Consider the following 22,101-nt stretch of genomic DNA (forward strand, 5'->3'; position numbering starts at 1 on the left):
ACTAGGTTGAAAGGTCCATAACCATGTTGTTTGCTTTTTCAGAAGACGCCATGCAAGCATTTCCTACACAAACCTGTCCTACCTCAATGACTCTCTTGACAGTTCCCTTCTGAAGCCATTAGATACGTTCATAAACTCACAGCAAGGCAAAATTGATGGCAATGTTATGATGCAACATGTCTTAAAATTAAAAGGTGAACACAAAACTAAAATTATAATGCTAGGAACGGGTATATCTGGAACCTTTGTGTTGGTGTTTCTGCTTTGTACAGTTCTCTTTTATTTAAGACGAAAAAATAAGCCAAATAATAATATACCACTTCATCAAATCCCTGTTAACTGGATACCACACTCGTAACTGGTGTACTTCAATAGTTACTTTTGAGCATTAGTGTATTAATTTTGTTTATTGTACTTCATTCTTCATTAAACAGTCTCTTGTCTTAAATAAACAATACTGTAGAATAGATATTCTTGCATTAATATAGGGTAGATTAAACAGGTGATAATATGTAACTTTCTAAGAGAATAATCTATTTTTGTTTATTCATTGTCATCAAGAGTTGTTACACTTATTATAACCATTTATGTGTGAACTATGTGATTCATGAGCGCACAGTGCTTTGGTAAAGTGATAAAGCATTTTCAGCATACTTAATGTGAAGCGTGTGTGATCTTCTAAGTCGAGAGTTTTCAGTATTTGTGTTAGTGCTTTTGCCGTGTGAAGAGTGGAGTAATGTTGAGTGGTAAATTCGAGGGCGAATTTCTCCGAAGGGTGGAGGAATGTTGAGTGATACTTAAGTAAATAAATTAGTGAAATCAAAGTGAAGTAGAAATTAGAATATAAATGAAAAACTTGGTTTAGTCTAGAGAGTTACATACTGGCATTCAGCGGGCAGAACAGCAGAGACAATGACCGTGAAGTCAGCAAGTCCCACATAAGCGGGCGCTGTCGATTCAGCCGTCAGGGCATCGCCCGACCGGCTCACGTGTTTCTCAGTTGTCGCATGTGAGCAAAGGCCCTCGCCTACATCCCAAGAGCCAATGACCGACGTTAAGAAGATTCTTCGAGAAGCTTTTCAACGTGACAGAAGAGGCAATGACCGGCTCACGTGTTTCTCAGTTGTCGCATGTGAGCAAACGCCCTCGCCTACATTCCAAGAGCCAATGACCGACGTTAAGAGGAATCTTCGAGAATCTTTTCAGCGTGACAGAAGAGGCAATGGCCGTGAAGTCGTTCACCTCCAGTAAACTGAAGTGAATAAATACGCGAGACGCAGTGGGCCCGACAGAGGAAGACGAAGATGAAGACGGGGACGAAGACGAAGACGGAGACGGGGACGGAGACGAAGACGAGAGACGAAGGAAGAAAAGAAGAGTAGCAGTAGTTTTCAGTCACTTTCGGTGCTGAAGACCGTCATGCAAGAAGAGACTGCATCATGCACAGACGCACCAAGTCCCCCGCTGTAATGGAATAGCAAGCAGCAGCCGCGGCGCCAGAAGACAGAAGTTAAAAGGTATTTGAAGTCTGATCTTTACGTACCCGGGTGACTCGTGAGGACGGGAAGGAGACGGCCTCACTTCAGCAGTCATCTGTGAGCTGGGATGAAGACCTGACAGCCGAAGACTGGCAAGCGGGAGTCCGTGGTTCGAGTTCGGGACACATGCCTTGCCCCGCCGCGCCGCTCCGCTGGTCGACGCACAACACACGCGACCGCTTAGAGAAGAGAAACACTGTCGCTGATAACCACGCAGTTGAGCGCCCCACAAACCAAACAAACGAGAAACACTGGGACGCCACATCCAAGGTATCACCATCCGATGCACGACTTCGCTCGCAATAATTAAACAGGCCACCTCTCGCTGCGCGTCTCCAGTCAACTGGGCGAGACGGCGACACGAGATACACACCGCTACGCGTAATCAGACGCCGCCGCCGCCGCCGCCGCCGCCGCTGCCGCAGCAGAAGACTTCACAAACGACACAGCTGCCGCTCTCCGAACCAGAACATCCCGTAAGATACAGTTGTACAAATCTTCAATAAAAGTTATCTTATGTTAAAATGATGTTTCATTCGACTTCATACCCGAGCCAAGGAAGAACCCACCCTGCCCACATGTTGTTAAGAGAGAAAAGTTAATTTATTTAATACTTTCACCCTGACAGAATGCTTTAGAATGCTCATCCTGACAATTGACAGCATCAAAAGAGAAAACCCAGTTACACCGAGTGACAGAAGTGTCACATTTAGTAACACAACTGTTACAGTCGGAAATGACTCATGATCACACGAACGCCCAAAAAGGGCTTTAAATGTTGTGTGATGTGGTTGGTGTCCGTGAGGGTACTTGTTTTGATATTGTCGTGCTGCCTCTCAGCAGTTTCCATCTGCTTGGCCGTATACAAAAACATTCTAGGCTTGTCCGCGACATGAATACCGGACTACTTTGCTGCTTACGGTACCCTACGTCACACAGATTGCCACACACAAGGAACACAAGGCACTTGGTCAGAGGAACTGTCATTCTTCAGCGACATTTACCGTGACAACAATTCATTTCAGGATATAAGTTTACAGGACCTTTCCTTCTCCATTTCCAGCAAGGAATCCGTCCCTGGAGTTTTTCTGTTTTATTCATACTCTCCTTGTGTTTCGTTTCTTGCAAAACGCGGCTCCTAAGAAATGTCCCTAGAAAACAAGAAGATAATACTGCTCGATTCCGCTCCCACAATAGCCTATTACATTGCGTGTTAACACGAAGTTAAAACAAGAAATAAGTAAATAATTCTTTGTGCGGTCTGATGGCATTTTTTTTTCTTTTTTTGGCCAAACTACGTGACGGAGTGTGCAGAGCACATGAATCTGCCGGCAGAACGAAGCTATGTGCTCAGAGACTAGAGCTACACATCCAGCTTAAGTATAAAATCATGTCTCCATTTCTGGGTGGTCTTCCATAAGCATCTCTGGCAGTTGCTTCTACGTTATTGCCATGGACGCCTTGTGCAGTAACCTCTATTTGAAGTTGCTTTCTGAAGGTCAGTCTCAGGCAACGAGCTTCAAAGCTATGATGAGATCGGAGTGGGTAGCATTTCAGCAGGTTCATGTAATAATTTATTGTGATTTTTCAATTCGTTATCGTGTTTTTACTTGTGTTTCAACTTTTAGTTCGTGGTACATCTTGTCCGTTTTCGATGCACATTGCATAGAATCAGTATGTCACTAATCCACATGAACAACAAGCGTGGTGAACAAATCACACTCTCGTTTATTTAAAGACTCCGGCATTTTCTAGCGTCTCTACAACTCGTTCAGTTCCTTCTCATGTGGTGGCCTTCTGTGACATGTGCAGTTGACACTGACAGCTGTTGTATTTCCTCTACCCGTTGCTATAGTCTGACTCGTAATAATTATACACTGAAATGAAACTCCTATTATTTATTTACAATTCGTTGTCACTGAAGAATTCATGTTTAACGATATGAATAGTTACATGGCACTGTGTACACTATGCCATTATCTTCAAGTATAAAATCTCGTTCTTCTTCTGCCTTCAACAAAACTGTTAGTCAATGCAAGGTACAAATGCAACCAGTAAAATGTTTCGTTCAGAATGGAAATTCTGTGACTGCTGGCTGCTGATTATATAATGTTCGATGCTATTGCTTTGTGCCTTTATATTTCAGGTTTTGTACAGAAAATTATTTGGTTGTCAAATGGAGCCACACATGCTCACTCGACATGCGTCACCTACAAGTTGAATCACATATATACTCTGAAACAGTATATGAAATCGCCAGAAGCAACTGGGAACATAACATTCACCCAAACTTTCATTTATGTCCGTAATTATTTCCGCTGTGCAAAGTAAGCACTGACTACTCCTGACTGCCGGCCGCGGTGGCCGAGCGGCACTAGGAGCTTCAGTCCGAAACCGCGCGACTGCTTCGGTCACAGGTTCGAATCCTGCCTCGGGCATGGATGTGTGTGATGTCCTTAGGTTAGTTAGGTTTAAGGTGTTCTAAATTGTAGGGGACTGACGACCTCATATGTTAAGTCCCATAGTGCTCAGAGGCATCTGAACCATTTGAACTACTCCTGATTATGTTTTGGAATACAATTGGACTCAATTATAAATCATTTCTTGAATCAATGCGTAATATAGAAAGCAATGCTTACCCTGAATTTGTCTAAAGATATTTTTAATGTACTTCAAAAATGGTTCAAATGGCTCTGAGCACTATGGGACTTAACATCTATGGTCATCAGTCCCCTAGAACATAGAACTACTTAAACCTAACTAACCTAAGGACAGCACACAACACCCCTGACACCGCCGGGAATAGAATCCGGGAGCCCGGACGTGGGAAGCGAGAATGCTACCGCACGACCACGAGATGCGGGCTTTTTAATGTACTCACAAGACATAAAAGGAGTAGTTGGCTTACAACACAAAACCGAAACGATAAAATGGGGTATTTCAAATTTATTTAAACTATTCCGCAACACTCTTTCTTCTTGATAAATGAAGATAAAATCGAGGGGTAAGTTTTAAATTGAACATCAAAACTAAATATTTATCTTTTCCCCAGCTGCCGGTTTATACGGTTGCCCATACGCATCTCCGTGGTACACCTACTGCTTTCGTTTATTACACAGTTGAGGGAGAGTGCAAAAATTTTAATTATTTAACATGAGTGGGACTGCTCGTAAACAGTGTTGAGGTTAACGCTGGATCGATTGCAAAGTGCGTACGGATCTTGGATTGCTTTATTGGGCTCCTAGGTCATCTGATTTTTCGGTATGTGATTTTTGTTGGTGGTGCATTATTATGAAAGTCTCCGTATACATTACTCCTCACCCAGTAATTCTGCGTGAACTCCTTCGTCACACCACAACAGCAGTGACTGAAGTAACTCCATGCTTGCCAATACAAGGTGTATGGGGCATAAGTGCAGATATTTTTGTATGTTGTATCTTTATATGCAGGTAAGTCAGAGTGCTGCTTGGTTTTCTTTGAAACGAACAGTCTTCTTACAACCACGTCACAAACTTTACGCCCTGATGTTTTCTGCATAGTCATAAAAGTGCCACTACGTGGACTATGCATGTCAGTAAAGAATAACCGTTTTACGTCCACGTACCCACATTGGAACACCTGACTTGCTCTCCAGAGGAAATTAAGCATTAATGACTTACTCTTGCCACATGTATTTGGAAGTACTAACCAAAATAAAACATACAGCTTGTAATCAAATGGTTCAAATGGCTCTGAGCACTATGGGACTCAACTGCTGTGGTCATAAGTCCCCTAGAACTTAGAACTACTTAAACCTAAGTAACCTAAGGACAGCACACAACACCCAGCCATCACGAGGCAGAGAAAATCCCTGACCCCGCCGGGAATCGAACCCGGGAACCCGGGCGTGGGAAGCGAGAACGCTACCGCACGACCACGAGATGCGGGCTACAGCTTGTAATCACGTCAATTAGTCTACAAATGACGAAAATACTGATTTAATGTTTTCAGTATACCGTCCGCATGGTTCATAGTATCTGTCACACACTATGAACTACGTGAATGCTTATAAGAGCTGTTATTGTATTAATGGATTCAGCATTGTATTACTTATTGATCCTGTATTTTCTTGGGACCATGGCATTTGTTAACACAAATAATGCGACAGGTATAACCGTCTGAAGAAGGGCACTAAATGCCTGAAACCGGTTCAAAATGGTTCAAATGGCTCTGAGCACTATGGGACTCAACATCTTAGATCATAAGTCCCCTAGAACTTAGAACTACTTAAACCTAACTAACCTAAGGACATCACACACACCCATGCCCGAGGCAGGATTCGAACCTGCGACCGTAGCAGTCCCGCGGTTCCAGACTGCAGCGCCAGAACCGCTAGACCACCGCGGCCGGCCCTGAAACCGGTAAAGGCATTAATTTTCTATTGTACAGCTGATTTCTTATTATTCCGTTATATGGTGAAATCAACAGGTTTAGAAGGAACTCAGGTAGCTTCAAGACACTTGTTTTGTGAGAAAATGAAACGCCTACAGCCGTCCTCATTATTTTATTTATTTTGTAGCTGCCACTTTGGGCGCTTCAGTGGGCATATACTACACATAAATCAGACAATATTAATACACGGCTGAAGGCCTGGCACAATACCAGCGACAAAATAAAATGACAATTACAAACAACAAACAGTGGTGCTCAGAAGTGTTCCAAGGGTTGGCCTGGGGACGAAATTCTAACAACAGTTTAGGTGAGATAGGCAGCTAAGCGTAACAATAAACAATCGGATGGCAACACGACTTAGGGACTGCTGAAGAACCAACCAACAGCCTAATCAATTCTATCCATTTCTTTCCACCCGACACACACGCTGCTCTATATCAACCGACCGACTGAGTATCCCAGTACGCAGACAGCATTCGTCTGCTCATTGGAAACCACAGAAGCTACACACGTAAACATACTTGCACAGGAACTCGAACAATCGTAAAAACAATCACTGTGGGACAACAAGGACGAATGAATTCGACACACAGAGAGTTTCAACAATCGCTCGGCGACCAAATACCCGTCGTCCGATGAGACGACCGACCGAACGACCAACCCAGGTCGTTCCCACAGAAGTTACGTGTGTCGGCAACGGACGGGAGAGTCTTCGCTATCGAAGCTGACTGCAGATCCAACCCGACTCAACTCGATGTCTGTTCGGAATTCGGAGACACGGCGACCCGTGATGACCTAGGAACCCAATAGAGCAATCCAAAATCCGCACGCACTTTTCAATCGATCCAGCGTCTAACCACATCACTGATTAAGAACAGTCCCACACAAGTTAAAAAATTAAAATGGTTTCACTCTCCCTCAACTGTGTAATAAACGAAAGCATGCAAAGGTAACTCTTGCGCATTGGCCACGACATCTCTGCACAAGGAAGCAACCGACCCACGTCCGGCAAGATGGCCAACTGACGAGGCCCAGAAACGGTCATAGGACCAAATACACGTCGCCCGATGAGACGACCAACCGAACGACCAACCACCGGTCGTCGCGCTCTAATCTCCTTTCTTCGGACTGTTCACGTGTGTCATCAGCGGTCGGCGAGCACTGGCTGTCCGCACCTCACTGGCGCTCAGTCCCCGACTTCCCTGCTGCTGCGTCCCGACCTTCGACCATAAATATAATAGACTGGCCCTGACGTCATTTTCGTGGCTCCAACATCTCTGGGCTGAAGTCACGTGAATGTTGGCAAAACATGGTTGTTTCGTGTTGCGCTTATGGCTGTACTCAGCGTTTTGTCGGGGAAATGGCATTACATTTAACGTGCAAGTGTGTCTAAGAAAGTGCAGATGCGTTTATTGAAACCTGCTGAAGTGACTTTTATATGTTTTTTACACTTGAAATAGAGTATCACGTAAATTAAAGTGTTGAAAGTGATGCCTGTAAAGTCAGACTCATATTACATTTTGGAAAGTATCTGTGATAATTCGGTTACAGAAGTAAGTATAATCGTTTCTCGTTCCTACTCATAGGTTCCCTAAGGATGAAAAACGAAGGCAGCTTTGGATACATGCCCTGAAACGGAAAAACCTTAAGCCGTTTGCACATACGCGCCTTTGCTCGAAGCACTTCGCGGAGAAGTGTTTTGATAGGTTAGTTATTATTTACAATGTATGTCTATAATTTTTATTTACAGTGTCCGTCATTTTTAAACCTAGGCTCCAAAATTATTTTCTGAAACTGCAAAGTCTCACCTTTCACCTAAAATATCATTTTTTTAAACTGATAGTTTAAACTTTTGTAAAAATAGTGGGAACTGAACCTTTGAAGTGCACCTAAAATTGATACTCTAAAATGGACCTACTCCTAAAGTAAATAATTTTGACACCTATAGTTGACACAATTCCCATAGCGCTTTTCTTTTATAAGTGACTAAAGCTCGAAACGTGGCGAATACAATGTTTAAAGTTTTGACAGGAGCCCACTCTTACTGTTTAAAAGAATTTTAACGACATTTTACTATAATTGATAGTTTATAGTTATTATTTCCCACTGCCCACCAGAGTGGCGTTCGATGTATTTGTTAGATTTTATAAATGGTACTTTGAACAAATCCAGGTCAAATGTAGTTCTGGCATAATTTTTCACAAATAAAAAAGTAGTTTTTGTTGGAAGCATTTGGCAGTCAATTGAGAAATGTGGGGAAAATCCGATACAAACACAGGATGGCAGACCGCTGATTTGAAATCCCGCCACGTTTTGCCAACAGTCACGTGGTTTATGTTGGAGCCACACTAGCCCCATAGCTTCTGCACAGCAAGGCCAGTCTACTAGTATCTATGGTCGAAGGTCCCGACTCAACTCTCGACACACGACGAGCCGGAAATCCTAGCGGTTGCTTCAAAGATAATACGACAGTGCTCCTATTGATAAGCGCTGCTGCTACCACGGTCAGGTAAGACAGGAACTTAGTGGCGCCAGTAAATCGAATAAGGAAACGAGGCTGTAGCATCGTAAATAGAAAATGACCAACAATATATGGCATGATCACGAGCCGCGAACGGCTCAGAGTTTTTTTTTTCTTCGAATTATTACTTTCATCAGGTGATGATTATCATTGTAGCAGATCTGATATTTCCATTACGATTACGATGGACTGTGTGTCCAAGCACCTCGAGGTAATGGTTCTATGACTGCTGTAACTACTTCCAAAAGGTAATGTATTTCACCCCCAAACCTTCCCAAACTCTGTACAAGCTCCAGCAGCATAATCTGAATATGTGAATCTGTAACTCTACGGCTGCGTTTTCATGGCATGCTGGCGCAACGACTGGTACATAACGTCACACAGACGTTCTGGTAATTTTTATGTAGGGTTTTGCAGCTAAAGGTGTTCTACGATGTCCAGCCGTGGTAAAACTGTGGCTTTTGTTGGCGTTGAAATGACTGCGTGACTTCAGGTCCCGTGTACTTACCAGACAAAGCATGTCATGTCGGCTAGGATTCCGGGCGGTCAAGGTGCCTCTGTAAACCACCGTATCATCTGCGTATAGTGCGAACAGCGTATGGTCTGGAACTTGCATGTATGTATGATTTGCACTGCCTCCACCATTGGCGTATCAGCCGTACGCTGCGGTCATACCGGACACGCATCGCTTGGCGTGTAGGTGCCACGCAACTCGCCACGCAACTCACCTTTCTAAACCTACAGCTGTGACCGGCCGTAATTTCTTCTGTCTCTTCTCTACCATGGATGATGATGGATTAATATTGGCATTTGTCAAAGGGGAAACAACGTCTAGAACCGACTGGAGTTCTGCAGCAATCCAATTATGAATTTTTCTTTGATATATGAGATTATACAAAGATGCCATTTCAGCCGAATATGGTAACAAACTCTGAAACAACAGAAGATCGTTATTTTAGCTTATATCGATGTCTCACTTCAGTATTTCATTTTTTTTTCTTTTTTTCGTTCAAGGTACAATAACTGGTCGCTTTCGCTTGTAGACACAGTGGAACGCTTTTTTTTCCCTCTGTGGTTCAGTTGTGTTAACTGTCTGAGGAACACTGGGCAACTCCGGAGATTAAACGTCTTGAAACAGCATACCATCTTCATCTGTTGTTCACTAGCATTCGCCTTCTAATATACCAGAATCTCTGTGTTCGGAGGTCACTGCAGGACTTTTTTTTATCTGTAAGTGTTCAAAGTATTAAGAGCTAGTGACAATGTCATCAGCTCTGTCGTGGAGATATATTCAGGCGATATACTAACTGTGTTATTAGTATATTCTTCTTATAGTTTTTCTGTAGCTACCATAAAAAGGTTATCGAACAATTTTACAGTCAGTCGTAAATGTTAAAAAATTTTTTTTGTATGTCCATCCTTTTAACAGGAGGTCTTGGGGATGACGGCCGTTGACTATTGTCAGAAAATGAAACACCTACAGCGTCCTTATGAATTCATTTATTTGGTAGCAGCCACTTTCAGCGCTTCCTTGTCTGTAAACATTCTCTTTAGTTATCTTGAATTCTTGAAATGGCCTTCAGCCGTGTTCTGTAAATGTTTATCGTAAGGATGCCCTTCATTATTTTGAGTAATTGTTTGGGCCCTCAGCCGACAAGATACTTCAAGTTTTCGTAAGATGTTTTTCTGTTGTACTGTGCGAAAGTTTACCCTTAAAGCCTCTCTTTTATTACGTTAAAAAGAAAAATTTATTTGGCTTTCAGCCCAAGAATTAATTTGAATTTTCCTTAGTATGGCTTTTAACCGAAATTTGTAAATTTTAAGGAATTTCCTTAGCTTATCTGAAATATTACTTCGGCCTTCAACCGAGAGCATATTGCAATTTTACTTAAGTAAGGCATTCAACCGTTTCTCTAAATCCTGGTGTTTTAGAAGGAAGTATTTAAACTTATTTGGAGACGTTACTTGGGCCCTCAGCCGTGAATAGATCTACGTTGTTTTAAAGAGAAATCTGTACATTTGTTTCGAGGAATAGAGTTGTGTGTTTTTGTGTAACTAACAGTAATTGATCTTGGCCCCTTTCCACAACCTGATCCCCTCTGTAATGACAATCACCAGGTTCCACACTCCATCCAAACAAAATCAAAACAAAAACCAGTAAGTTGCAGATATCAACAAAATAAGAACGCACTGAAGATGAAGCTGCCAGGTTTCTATTCCGTCGCCTACACATACAGTATATTTATGAGTGTTTCATCTTTTGTTTGTGTGTTACTTAAAAGAGAAGTCGGAATTATATGATGATTTGCGTGGTACACAGTATTACGAGAGCTTCCATTTCAACTGAATCTGTTTATACCAATAATAAATTATGTGGCCAAAATTCGGTAAGAGGTTAGGGAGTATGAAGGTAAGTCAGATTTTATTAAATACAAGCAGTAGTATTCAATACCTTTTTCAGACGTTCAGCAGAAACAGATGTTATCACAGTGACATTTAACCAAGTTCTGACTGGGGGATTTTTCATGCAGTGATCCTAACAGCTTACTGACACAATTACTTAAAAAATACGGCAGTAATGGTGTGACATAATTCATTTAAGCCGATTTACCTGTTTCAGTCTCTGTAAACAACAATTAATAAATGCGGGACACAAAATGTGATACAATTGTCATTAACTGTTAGTAGCTTTGTGAAACTGTGTGTTACAGCTATACTTCACGTATTCACATAACTTTTTGCTTTTACATGTACTTAAATAAATGTCGACACACGTTATTTGAGTGAGCTGGCTGTGAGTATACTGTTGGAGAATGTCCTGCACGATAATTAAAATAATACTTGCTTTACGTTTTCACAGTGTTGCCAGACATTAGCACCGCATTTATAAATTAGAAGCGCTTCGCAGCCAGCAGGATTTCTTTAGATTCCTTGGCGACATTTGCACCATTGTATTAATGCACCCCTGTTGTTTTTCCTCTTTTCCTCATTTTCATACGTAACATTATTTAAACGACTTACCTTTATTTGGCTGATAACACAGACAGTTACGAGCTTAAATGGAGTACAGGATAGTATTTGAGATGAATACGTTGAAGTTTATAACACTGCAGATATTGCTGTACTGAGGTGCTAGTGTCATGTGCCGGAGAGTACCAGTATTATTTTGAGTGAACACATACTCACCATTTCAGCAACTATTTATACCAGAATTACAGCCATTTGAAGGTCTTTCATCTGGCAACAACGGTACCTCAAGATTATGACCAAGAGCGCCATAGAAACTCTGTTAAATTTCAGCAGAATCATACAAGTTGACGCACAAATGCCAGAAATACTTGGTAACTTAACGAGTGAGTACATACTTCACATAGTGCCGACTAGAAAATTTATAAATAAAGAAATAAATAACTAATAAAACACAACGAAGGAGTATGTATGAGTAAACAACACACTATTAAGAAAATAAGAGTGTACCACTGGAAACTTTTCTACGTGAATTTCAATACTTAGGGTTTACAACCCTTTTTCATTTTTACTTCTGCTAGAAGCCTGTTAAAAATTACACATGCTGAATAGTGTACATTCCCATGCGTAATGCTTAGTGATGTGTTTTCCAAGACTACATTGTTCTTCTGTCCAGAGCTCAGTTTCTTCTGAATGAATCAGTATTATCAATAACAATACGGAATATGTGTCCAAGGATGTCAGAGTTAGAATTTCGAGACACTTAAACAACAACCTGCATGAAGTTCGTGAACTGAGTCCGAAGATTAGTCTGACCGCCATTTTCTGGGCTAAGATTATTCTTGGTGAGTGCACAGTGTACACCACAGTATGAGACACAACTTACTATGTAAAAGAGTAAAAGTAACCGAAGTGAACAAGTTTTCGTTTCTCGGTGTCAGATATGGTGGAAATGATTCTTCTGGTGAATGTAGTAGTGTTCAGATTCTGTAGAATATCTTGAACGTGTTACTGCCAAGAAAGTCTTCCATCTACCCTCTGTCCTAAGAATTTGAAACCCTCGATTTTACTGACGGACGAATAAGTTTCAAGATTTCCTGGAAAAATAAAACTGTTTGTCGGACCGATACTCGACTTGGTGCCCTTTGAAAGAGAAGTTTTGTAACTTCCTGGCAGATTAAAACTGTGTGCCCGACCGAGACTCGAACTCGGGACCTTTGCCTTTCGCGGGCAAGTGCTCTACCAACTGAGCTACCGAAGCACGACTCACGCCCGGTACTCACAGCTTTACTTCTGCCAGTACCTCGTCTCCTACCTTCCAAACTTTACAGAAGCTCTCCTGCGAAGGTTCGCAGGGGAGCTTCTGTAAAGTTTGGAAGGTAGGAGACGAGGTACTGGCAGAAGTAAAGCTGTGAGTACCGGGCGTGAGTCGTGCTTCGGTAGCTCAGTTGGTAGAGCACTTGCCCGCGAAAGGCAAAGGCCCCGAGTTCGAGTCTCGGTCGGGCACACGGTTTTAATCTGCCAGGAAGTTTCATATCAGCGCACACTCCGCTGCAGAGTGAAAATCTCATTCTGGAAACATCCCCCAGGCTGTGGCTAAGCCATGTCTCCGCAATATCCTTTCTTTCAGGAGTGCTAGTTCTGCAGGGTTCGCAGGGGAGCTTCTGTAAAGTTTGGAAGGTAGGAGACGAGGTAGTGGCAGAAGTAAAGCTGTGAGTACCGGGCGTGAGTCGTGCTTCGGTAGCTCAGTTGGTAGAGCACTTGCCCGCGAAAGGCAAAGGTCCCGAGTTCGAGTCTCGGTCGGGCACACAGTTTTAATCTGCCAGGAAGTTTCATATCAGCGCACACTCCGCTGCAGAGTGAAAATCTCATTCTAGAAGTTTTGTACTTCAGCGTTACTATGATGTACTGCGAGAAGCTCCACATCAGCGCACACGTCACTGCAAAGCAAAAATTTCACTATGGGAACATGTTCCTTGTTGTGGCTGAGCCATATCTCCGCAGTGTCCTATCTTCCAGGAGCGCTAGTATTTCAAGTTTAACAAGAGAGTTTATATAATGTCTGGAAGGTAGGAGACGAGGTACTGGCGGAAGTAAAGCTGCGGAGAGCGGCTCTGAGTCGTGCTTGGGTAGCTCAGTTGGCAGTCCGCTGTTAGCAGCAGTGGGGCAAGGTAGTCGTGCCTGTGTCCCGCCTGTTAGAGTACCGCGCGTGTAAGTGTTTCATGTTTACCTTCCGCTGCGGCGAGTGTCACGCGTCCGTGTCTCGGTAGTGCCATGGCGTACCCGTACCGCAAGTCCACAATTAAGATCACATTTCAAGCGGACTACGCAAGACCTCGAGCACTTGACACTGAAAGTTTCATCCGAGAAGAACTTGATATTCTTGATATTGCACCTCGAGATATCATTGGGATCAACTTTTCTATAACACAAAGTGACGTATACATAAAACTGATCAATGAAGAGGTGTGCAGTGATGTTGTGCGCCGACACACTCATGGACTTAAATTTAACCATCCTGATGGCCACATAGGAACTTTAACGATCGACCACGCTGGATTAAGCCTTCGCACTCTGAGGGTCTTCGAGCTGCCGTTCGAAGTCCCGCCAGATGTTGTGATGACAGCTTTGAAACCTGGCTGAAAAATGGCAAACGTTTGAGACACACCCCGTCTTAAACGGAGTGCGACAGATTAAGATTGCACATGTGCCATCTTATTTAGTAATTGGTGGCTGCAGAGCCCTTGTCATGTATTACGGACGAACGTGTACTTGCGCGGGCTGTGGCCCGAAGGGACATGTCGGATAGGCCAGTATTCAACGCCGACTGACTCAGACACCGGGTGGTGAAGATCCATCCCCAGTCACACCTATTTCATTCCCCATCACGTATGCAGCGGCTGCAACCGCAGCAACTGTTCCTGCTCAGGATCGAAACACCATGTTGCAGTCAATGAACGATGTCAGTGTGGCGGACTACATATCCCCCTCCACCACCTCGTCGGCAAAATTACCTCAAGACGGTGATCAATTGTGCCACCGAGACGAGCCTAAAGAAAAGATGGAAGTCGAACCAGAAATTGTCCCGACTTCTGCCTTCCTACCAACGGAGACCGCGTCAGACGATTGCCGCCCGCACTGTGACACAGAACAACATGTCCGAAAACAACGGTCCTCTCGAAACCGCAAGAAACGGCGCCATACGCCATCCGATGATTACATGTTTCGGATGTGACAGCCGGCTGTTGTGGCCGAGCGGTTCTAGGCGCTTCAGTCTGGAACCGCGCGACTGCTACGGTCGCAGGTTCGAATCCTGCTTCGGGCATGGATGTGTGTGCTGTCCTTAGATTAGTTAGGTTTAAGTAGTTCTAAGTTCCATGGGACTGATGACCTCAGATTATAAGTCCCGTAGTACTCAGAGCCATTTGATCCATTTGGATGCGTGACCCGGACGAAGATCCGGCGTCGGACGACACTCAGGACTCTACCACCACAACTCACCCTTCGCGTCACGATGCTACGAATAATACAGTATCTGAGCCTCTGACTGACAACACCACTTGTGCTGCTGAATATGCGAGCGAGCGTTCTACTGACAGCACTACTCAACAGTTACCTATTGCTGCATCTGATTCTTGGGCGGATGATGTAGAGGATGAGCCACCGCGCCCGGAGGATGCCGAGGGCAGAGATGCTCCCTCGGCTGCACCCAGCACCGACCAACCACAGTGACTACGGCTGTATCGTCAGCCTATGTGGGGCCGCCCCTTCCGCCCACACCGGGCCTCCTAAACAACCCAGATGCCGACCTGGCTGACCAAACATACCGTGTAGCAACGATTAACATCAACAACATATGTGCCCGACATAAACTAGCGATGCTACAGGATCTGCTCAATGCAGCAGACATCGACATTGAGCTCCTTCAAGAGGTGTAAGTCGGAGAGTTCAAGGAACCCTATGTCTACATGACTTGGGTCTCACATGCGTCGGCCAATGGCAGTGGTGTGGCGATCTTCCTCCGCGAAGGTATACCCGCAGAAGACGTCGAGTATCTCCCTGACGCCAGAGGCATAGCTCTTACTATCCAAGGAGTCAAACGTATCAACATCTATGCACCATCAGGATCTGGTCGGCGTCGCGAACGATCCTCCTTTTCGGCTCATACAATCACGCCCCTCTTTATGGGCCATCAGGACGCCTTGATATTCGGAGGGGACTTCAGCTGCAGTCAAGCACCTAAGGATCAGTTACCACATCATTCTCCCTGCACAGAACATGCGACAATTATATGTAATCTTCAATTGGTGGACTCGTGGGAACATTTTTGTGGCGATTGGCCCGGATTTACGCACTACACCAGGCATTCCTCCAGACGCGTCGACCGGGTTTATATCTCGCGCTCCATAGCTGTGGGGACGAGAGCTGCCGAAGTTTGGCCCACAGCGTTTTCTGACCACTAGGCCTACATCTGCGACATTACTCTCGTCCGTCAGAAGGTACGGCACAGCCTTGGTCCTTGGAAGTTGAACGTCGCCCACCTAGCCTCTCAGGAATGTCGACGCCTTATAGAGAACATGTAGGATTCCTGGAGCTGTCGGCGTGCCACCTACCGGTCCACACTGTCGTGGTGGTTACTCTGCGCCAAACCAGCCCTCCGGAAAACCTTTGTAGGATACGGATGAGATGTAGCAGCATGGAAGAGAATGGTTCAAATGGCTCTGAGCACTATGGGACTCAACATCTTAGGTCATAAGTCCCCTAGAACTTAGAACTACTTAAACCTAACTAACCTAAGGACATCACACACACCCATGCCCGAGGCAGGATTCGAACCTGCGACCGTAGCAGTCCCGCGGTTCCGGACTGCAGCGCCAGAACCGCTAGACCACCGCGGCCGGCAGCATGGAAGAGACATACCATGGACTTTTACTACAGCATCATTAGGGAATGTAAAACATCGTCGTACTCACCTGCAAGGCAGGTGACAGTGAACCGTGCCAATTCACAGATCATTAGATTAACACGTTGCCACCTTGAGGGTGCGATCGTCAGAGCGCGCACTCAAGACAGATTGGCCCAAGAGGAACCGTCCATGTATCACGTCATTGCAGAACGACGGCACCGACGCACGACACTGATCCAAGCTATCATGACGGAAGCCGGACGACGCCTTCATACCCAGCGTGATATAAGAAATCTCACTACACTAGGCTGTACTCGGAACACCGACATCCCCCAAAGGTGATCGCCGAAGTCTCTCAACTCACCTACAGCACGATATCTCCGACAGCCCTAGAGGATTTGACTCCAGATGTAACGGAAGAGGAAATCATTGAAGCAATACAGGCTGGGGCTGCTCATAAGTCCCCAGGACCTGATGGCCTTCCTCTGGAATTTTATCGGACATATCAATAATTGCTGGCACCAGCATGGACTGATATTTGTCACGGTCTTACGTCTCCCACGACGCAGATCCCTGGGGCGTTCCTAGAAGGATTGATTGTGGCCATACACAAACCACGAGGCGGATCCAGGATCAGTGATTATCGCCCCTTGACCTTACTCAACAGTGAGATGAACATTTTCACCCGGCTTCTGGCGGCACGCCTAAAGCGATCTGTACAATGTGTTGTGTCGCAGGACCAGGCAACGTTAGGAGGTGACCGTAATATTCTCATTGCTCTGTGCCGATATCGAGATATGATCGCGCTAACAAAAGCTCGCTAACTGATAGGAGTTTTGGCCTCACTCGACTATAGCCAGGCCTTTGACAGAGTCGACCACACATTTCTGATGGAGGTACTGCGACACATGGTGTATTCGGACATCATAGTTTAGGTACTGATGCGTCTCCTACGCGGCGCGACGTCCAAGGTGTTATATAATGGCCGTCTCACGCCACCGATACTGATACAGCGATCGGTGCGACGAGGCTACCCTCTTTCGGCGATATTGTACGCCCTCGTCCTGGAACCACTCCTCTGCGGCCTCCGACAACGCCTGACTGGGATGTCCCTTTCTGGACACACTTTTTGCTGCACTGCCTATGCGGATGATCTGATACTCCATCGCAGTAACGACGATGTTCGTGCAGCACTGGCGTGTGTGGCGACCTACGGCGCGGCATCGGGGAGCAATCTCAATCTCCACAAATCACACGCCCTGCCTATACGAAGAGGTATATCCGACGAGAGCGTCGCACCGCTACGAATCAGTGACACAATCCGCTGTCTTGGCATTGATTTCACATCTGACATGACGCGTTCAACAGCCCTTAACGACAGCTGTTTATTAAATCAAATGAGGGCAGGAATAAGTGACCACCGACTTAGACATCTAGACCTACTGCAACGGACACGATATGCTAACGTGTATTTGCACGGATCCTTCCGATGCCACCTACCCTGGCTCACCACATGTTGGCGGTTTTGGGATCCTTCGTTAATACGGGCACGTTATTTAAGATTCGTTACGAGTCCCTAACCCTCCCGAGGAGCAGAGGGTGTTCAGGTCTTTGTCATGTTCATAACAGAGTGAATGCCCTGTTCGTCACCTGTCATCTGCAACTGTGGCGACGGAGCCCGACGTGTCTCACAAGTCTCTTACTGGAGGCCTTACGAACGACCTCACTCACACCCCTTGTGATGATATCGTACATCCCAGCACCTTTCTTCTAGGATGAGAATTCCACTCTGCAGCGGAGTGTGCGCTGATATTAAACTTCCTGGCAGATTAAAACTGTGTGCTTGGCCGAGACTCGAACTCGGGACCTTTGCCTTTACACTCCTGGAAGAAAGTGTATTGCGGATACATGGCTTAGAGCCCTTGTCCGCGAAAGACAAAGGTCCCGAGTTCGAGTCTCGGCCCGGCACACAGTTTTAATCTGCCAGGAAGTTTCATATCAGAGCACATTCCACTGCAGAGTGGAATTCTCATTCTGGAAACATCCCCCAGGCTGTGGCTAAGCCATGTCTCCGCAATATCCTTTCTTTCAGGAGTGCCAGTTCTGCAAGGTTCGCAGGAGAGCTTCTGTAAAGTTTGGAAGGTAGGAGACGAGGTACTGGCAGAAGTAAAGCTGTGAGGACGGGGCGTGAGTCGTGCTTGGGTAGCTCAGTTGGTAGAGCACTTGCCCGCAAAAGGCAAAGGTCCCGAGTTCGAGTCTCGGCTTGGCACACAGTTTTAATCTGCCAGGAAGTTTCACCTTTCTTCTACATTAGCCAGTTCTTCCTTGAATTAAGCTACATCCATACCGCACTACCACCCACACGCTTGATGATGACGAGGGCGATATAAGCTGCCTTGCAACTCAACAGAACGCCGAATTTGATTGAAAGCAAACACCCCACTACAAAGTGGCGTGCTGTGTGGCAGGCAGCGAATTCCACCACCCTTGATACTGACGTGCAATCTGCATGGTACGTAACTGTTAATGGGAAACAGTTGTGCCAGTCCCGCCTACATCACATCCACCTCGCCGACTCACCCTTGTGTGCCACATTCCAAGTGACTGATACGGATGAAAATCGTTTCCAATGCGGGTCGGCAAAGGACGTTTGGTATTTGGTGCGTCAGATATTGGCTTTTCTCACACGGAAGACTCCCTGCAGGATAACTACCCGATCTCTTCTTTTCCCAAATGAGATGTATTTTCCAAGAGCAAAAACGAACTCTTTGACGTGGATTAGAGTCACGCTTTTCACTACCTACTCGGTAATGGCGAAAAGGCAGTATCCGATTTTTGGTATTACCTGAACGAACGAAATTGTGTGATCGTCAAGAACCCTAAATACAGGCAATATTTTTCTAATTTTCTTTTGAGCGCATTCCATAATCCACTTTGCAGCTGGATTATCGATGACATGAGAAGATAACCATCGAACTTCTTTCCAGTTTCTTTTTCTATGAGACTGAACAAACAACAGAAAAATCACAGCAACGGGACGACAGTCGTCGAACAATTCGCAGCGGGCTATAGTAGGGAGCATCCTTATGTCGTAATGGGACGACTTTCTGTTATTCTGGTTATGCAGCCGAAGATGAACGACCTTCCTTTATCCATTTGTATAAAAAAACAAACCAAAAATAAAAAAAGAGAAGAAAAAACAAACTTCCCAAAATCCTTTCTCATTCTTTTTTCATTTTTGTTTTGTAGAAGTTTCTGTGTCTTCCTAAAATAAATTGGTTAGCGCGAGGGAATGCGATACAGAAGGACATCGGTTCGATCACGGATGGGTGCAAAAATTATTTTTCCTCTTCATATATGCGACACGAAAAAAAATTACAAATTAAAAAAAATTAAAATTATAAAAAATAGATGGATAGAGCGTCTGCCAAATATATATATATATATATATATATATATATATATATATATATATATATATATATATACGGTAGAGCGCTTGCCAGCGAAAGGCGAAGGTCCCGAGTAAGTTTCACAAGAGTGGGCACTCTGTCAGCAGAATGAAAATTTTATTCTATAGTAAAACTTGGCTTTTACGGGAGCTTCATATCCGTAACTGCATGCATTACGTTTTCTCTTCTCTCCTAATATTCTGTGAACATAATGGCACCGAAACGGAGGACAATAGTGGAAAGGTTGAAACACTAAACGTTTTTTTTCCGAAACTGTTTCACTAAAGGATAAGACTGCAGTACAGTCCGTATTAGAAATCGTCACATGAACGAGAATATGGCCGATATCGAAATAAGTGTCCAAGTGATAAAAGCAACTGAAATCGTTCAACAGAGTGAATACCACTGGACCTGACGGAATACCAGTACGATTCTAAATGGAGTACGCGAAAGATCTCGTCCCTCTTCTACCAACAGTGGCCGTAAGCTGAAATCTGGAAGAGCCATGTGTCCTTTATGGTTGAAAAGAGGCACAGACCGTTCTTGTTTTCAAGCAGGGTTGTCGAACAGATGCGCAGGCTTATAGACCTGTACATCATACATCGGTCAACACATTTTATGTTAGAGTACTATGACATTTCTGTAGACCGAAAACCTCCTCCGCATGCATCTACAAGGATTCCGAAACCAACGGTCGCCTGAAGCCCAGCTCGCTCTGATCGTCCACGAGTCACTGATAACGGAACATACCGGCGCGCGGTTGGATGTGTTCCTTGACTTCTATAAGGCATCGATACAGTTCCTTACATCCACGTAATGGACATATTCGAGCTTATGGAATGTCAGATCAGCTGTGCGACTGTCCTGAAGAGCTCTAGCTAACAGAACTAAGCACCTCATACTCAAAGGAGTTGAATGTAATAATTCCTTGATGATTTACAATATATATAAATGACGTAGTAGGCAACGTAAGAAGATCCTTGAGGCTTTACGCGACTGACACTGTTTCGTGCAGACAGGTCGCAACGCTGGAAGAGCGAAGCGAAGTTCAGAAAGCCCTACAGAGGATCGATGCTTGTTGCTGGGTGCGGCAATTGACCATTAACATAAACAAATGTAACCTAATTCGTATATATAAAATAAAGAATACCTTTAGATTATGATTACACCATTCCAGAACTATCACCGGAAATAGGTGCTTCCATAAAACATCTAGGAACATGCGAAAGGAGTAGTTTAACGTGGATGGATCACATAAAACAAATCGCAGGAAAGGCAGACGCCAGAATGAGATTCATTCGATGAATCCTCAGGAAATGTAGTCCATCAACATAGGAGGTACCTTACAAACCATCGTTCGACATGTAAGTGAATATTGATCGTCAGTACGAGATTCGTGCCGGATAGTATCGATAAAAGAAATAGAGAAATTCCGAAGGAGAGCAGCGCGTTCATTTAGTAAGCTGAAAAGCGCTACAGAGAAGCTCAACCAACATCGGTGGCATCACAATGTGGTTCACTGTTAAAGCTGCTTGAGAGTCCCGTCCTACATATATCTGTCGGAAAGACCATCAAGATAAAATTAGAGAAATTCGAGCCTATATGGAGGCTTATCGGCAATCGTTCTTCCGGCGAACCATTTGCAAATGGAACATGGAAGAATGGAAGTGCCAGTGTCACACAAAATAGAGTCTGCCACACGTCGAACGGTCGCTTGCATAGCGTACATGTAGATGTAAGTGTTCTCTGTAAGCCATGTGCTGGTGTTACAGCAAACCCCCATAGCTACATCACTTACCTTCCACGTCGTCCACAATGACACTTGTTCCATCTGCAAAGACAGTTTTTTTCACTTTTAGAGTCAATTGTCATGTTTAGTGGCATGTCATCGATTAATATCATGGAAAGCAGTGGACCCAGAACAGAACCCTGTGGCACATACCACTTCACTTATCACCAGTCGAATTCAACCCTCTTCTCTGTTTACTCACACTGTGGAGTAACTTTTTGCCTCTTACTTTCCAGATACGAAGCGAAACCTCGCTGAGATTTTTCCTTAATCTCACGATGACCCAACATGTGCAAAAGTATTCTGTGGTTCACACAGTCAAATATTTTCGTTAAATCGAAGAAAATACCTACTGTACCAAACCCATCATTTATCCCTACCCAGTGTCTCATAAACGAAAAAACAAACGGCAGTCTCTGTGGATACTCACTCCCTGAATCTAAAGTAGGAGTCTGACAGACTGAATTGTGGCCCTACTCTCTTACGCAATGCTTTCT

General features: G+C 44.5%; 1 non-coding gene across 1 annotated transcript; it reads left to right on the forward strand.

Annotated features, from left to right (window-relative positions):
- Nucleotides 1-18,558: 18,558 nt before the first annotated feature.
- Trnal-caa (transfer RNA leucine (anticodon CAA)) lies at nucleotides 18,559-18,633 on the forward strand. Its single transcript has one exon. It is a non-coding gene; the product is annotated as a tRNA-Leu (tRNA).
- The last annotated feature ends 3,468 nt before the right edge of the window (nucleotides 18,634-22,101 follow it).

Source organism: Schistocerca cancellata, chromosome 2, assembly GCF_023864275.1.
Source record: "Schistocerca cancellata isolate TAMUIC-IGC-003103 chromosome 2, iqSchCanc2.1, whole genome shotgun sequence".
Classification (NCBI taxonomy): domain Eukaryota; kingdom Metazoa; phylum Arthropoda; class Insecta; order Orthoptera; family Acrididae; genus Schistocerca; species Schistocerca cancellata.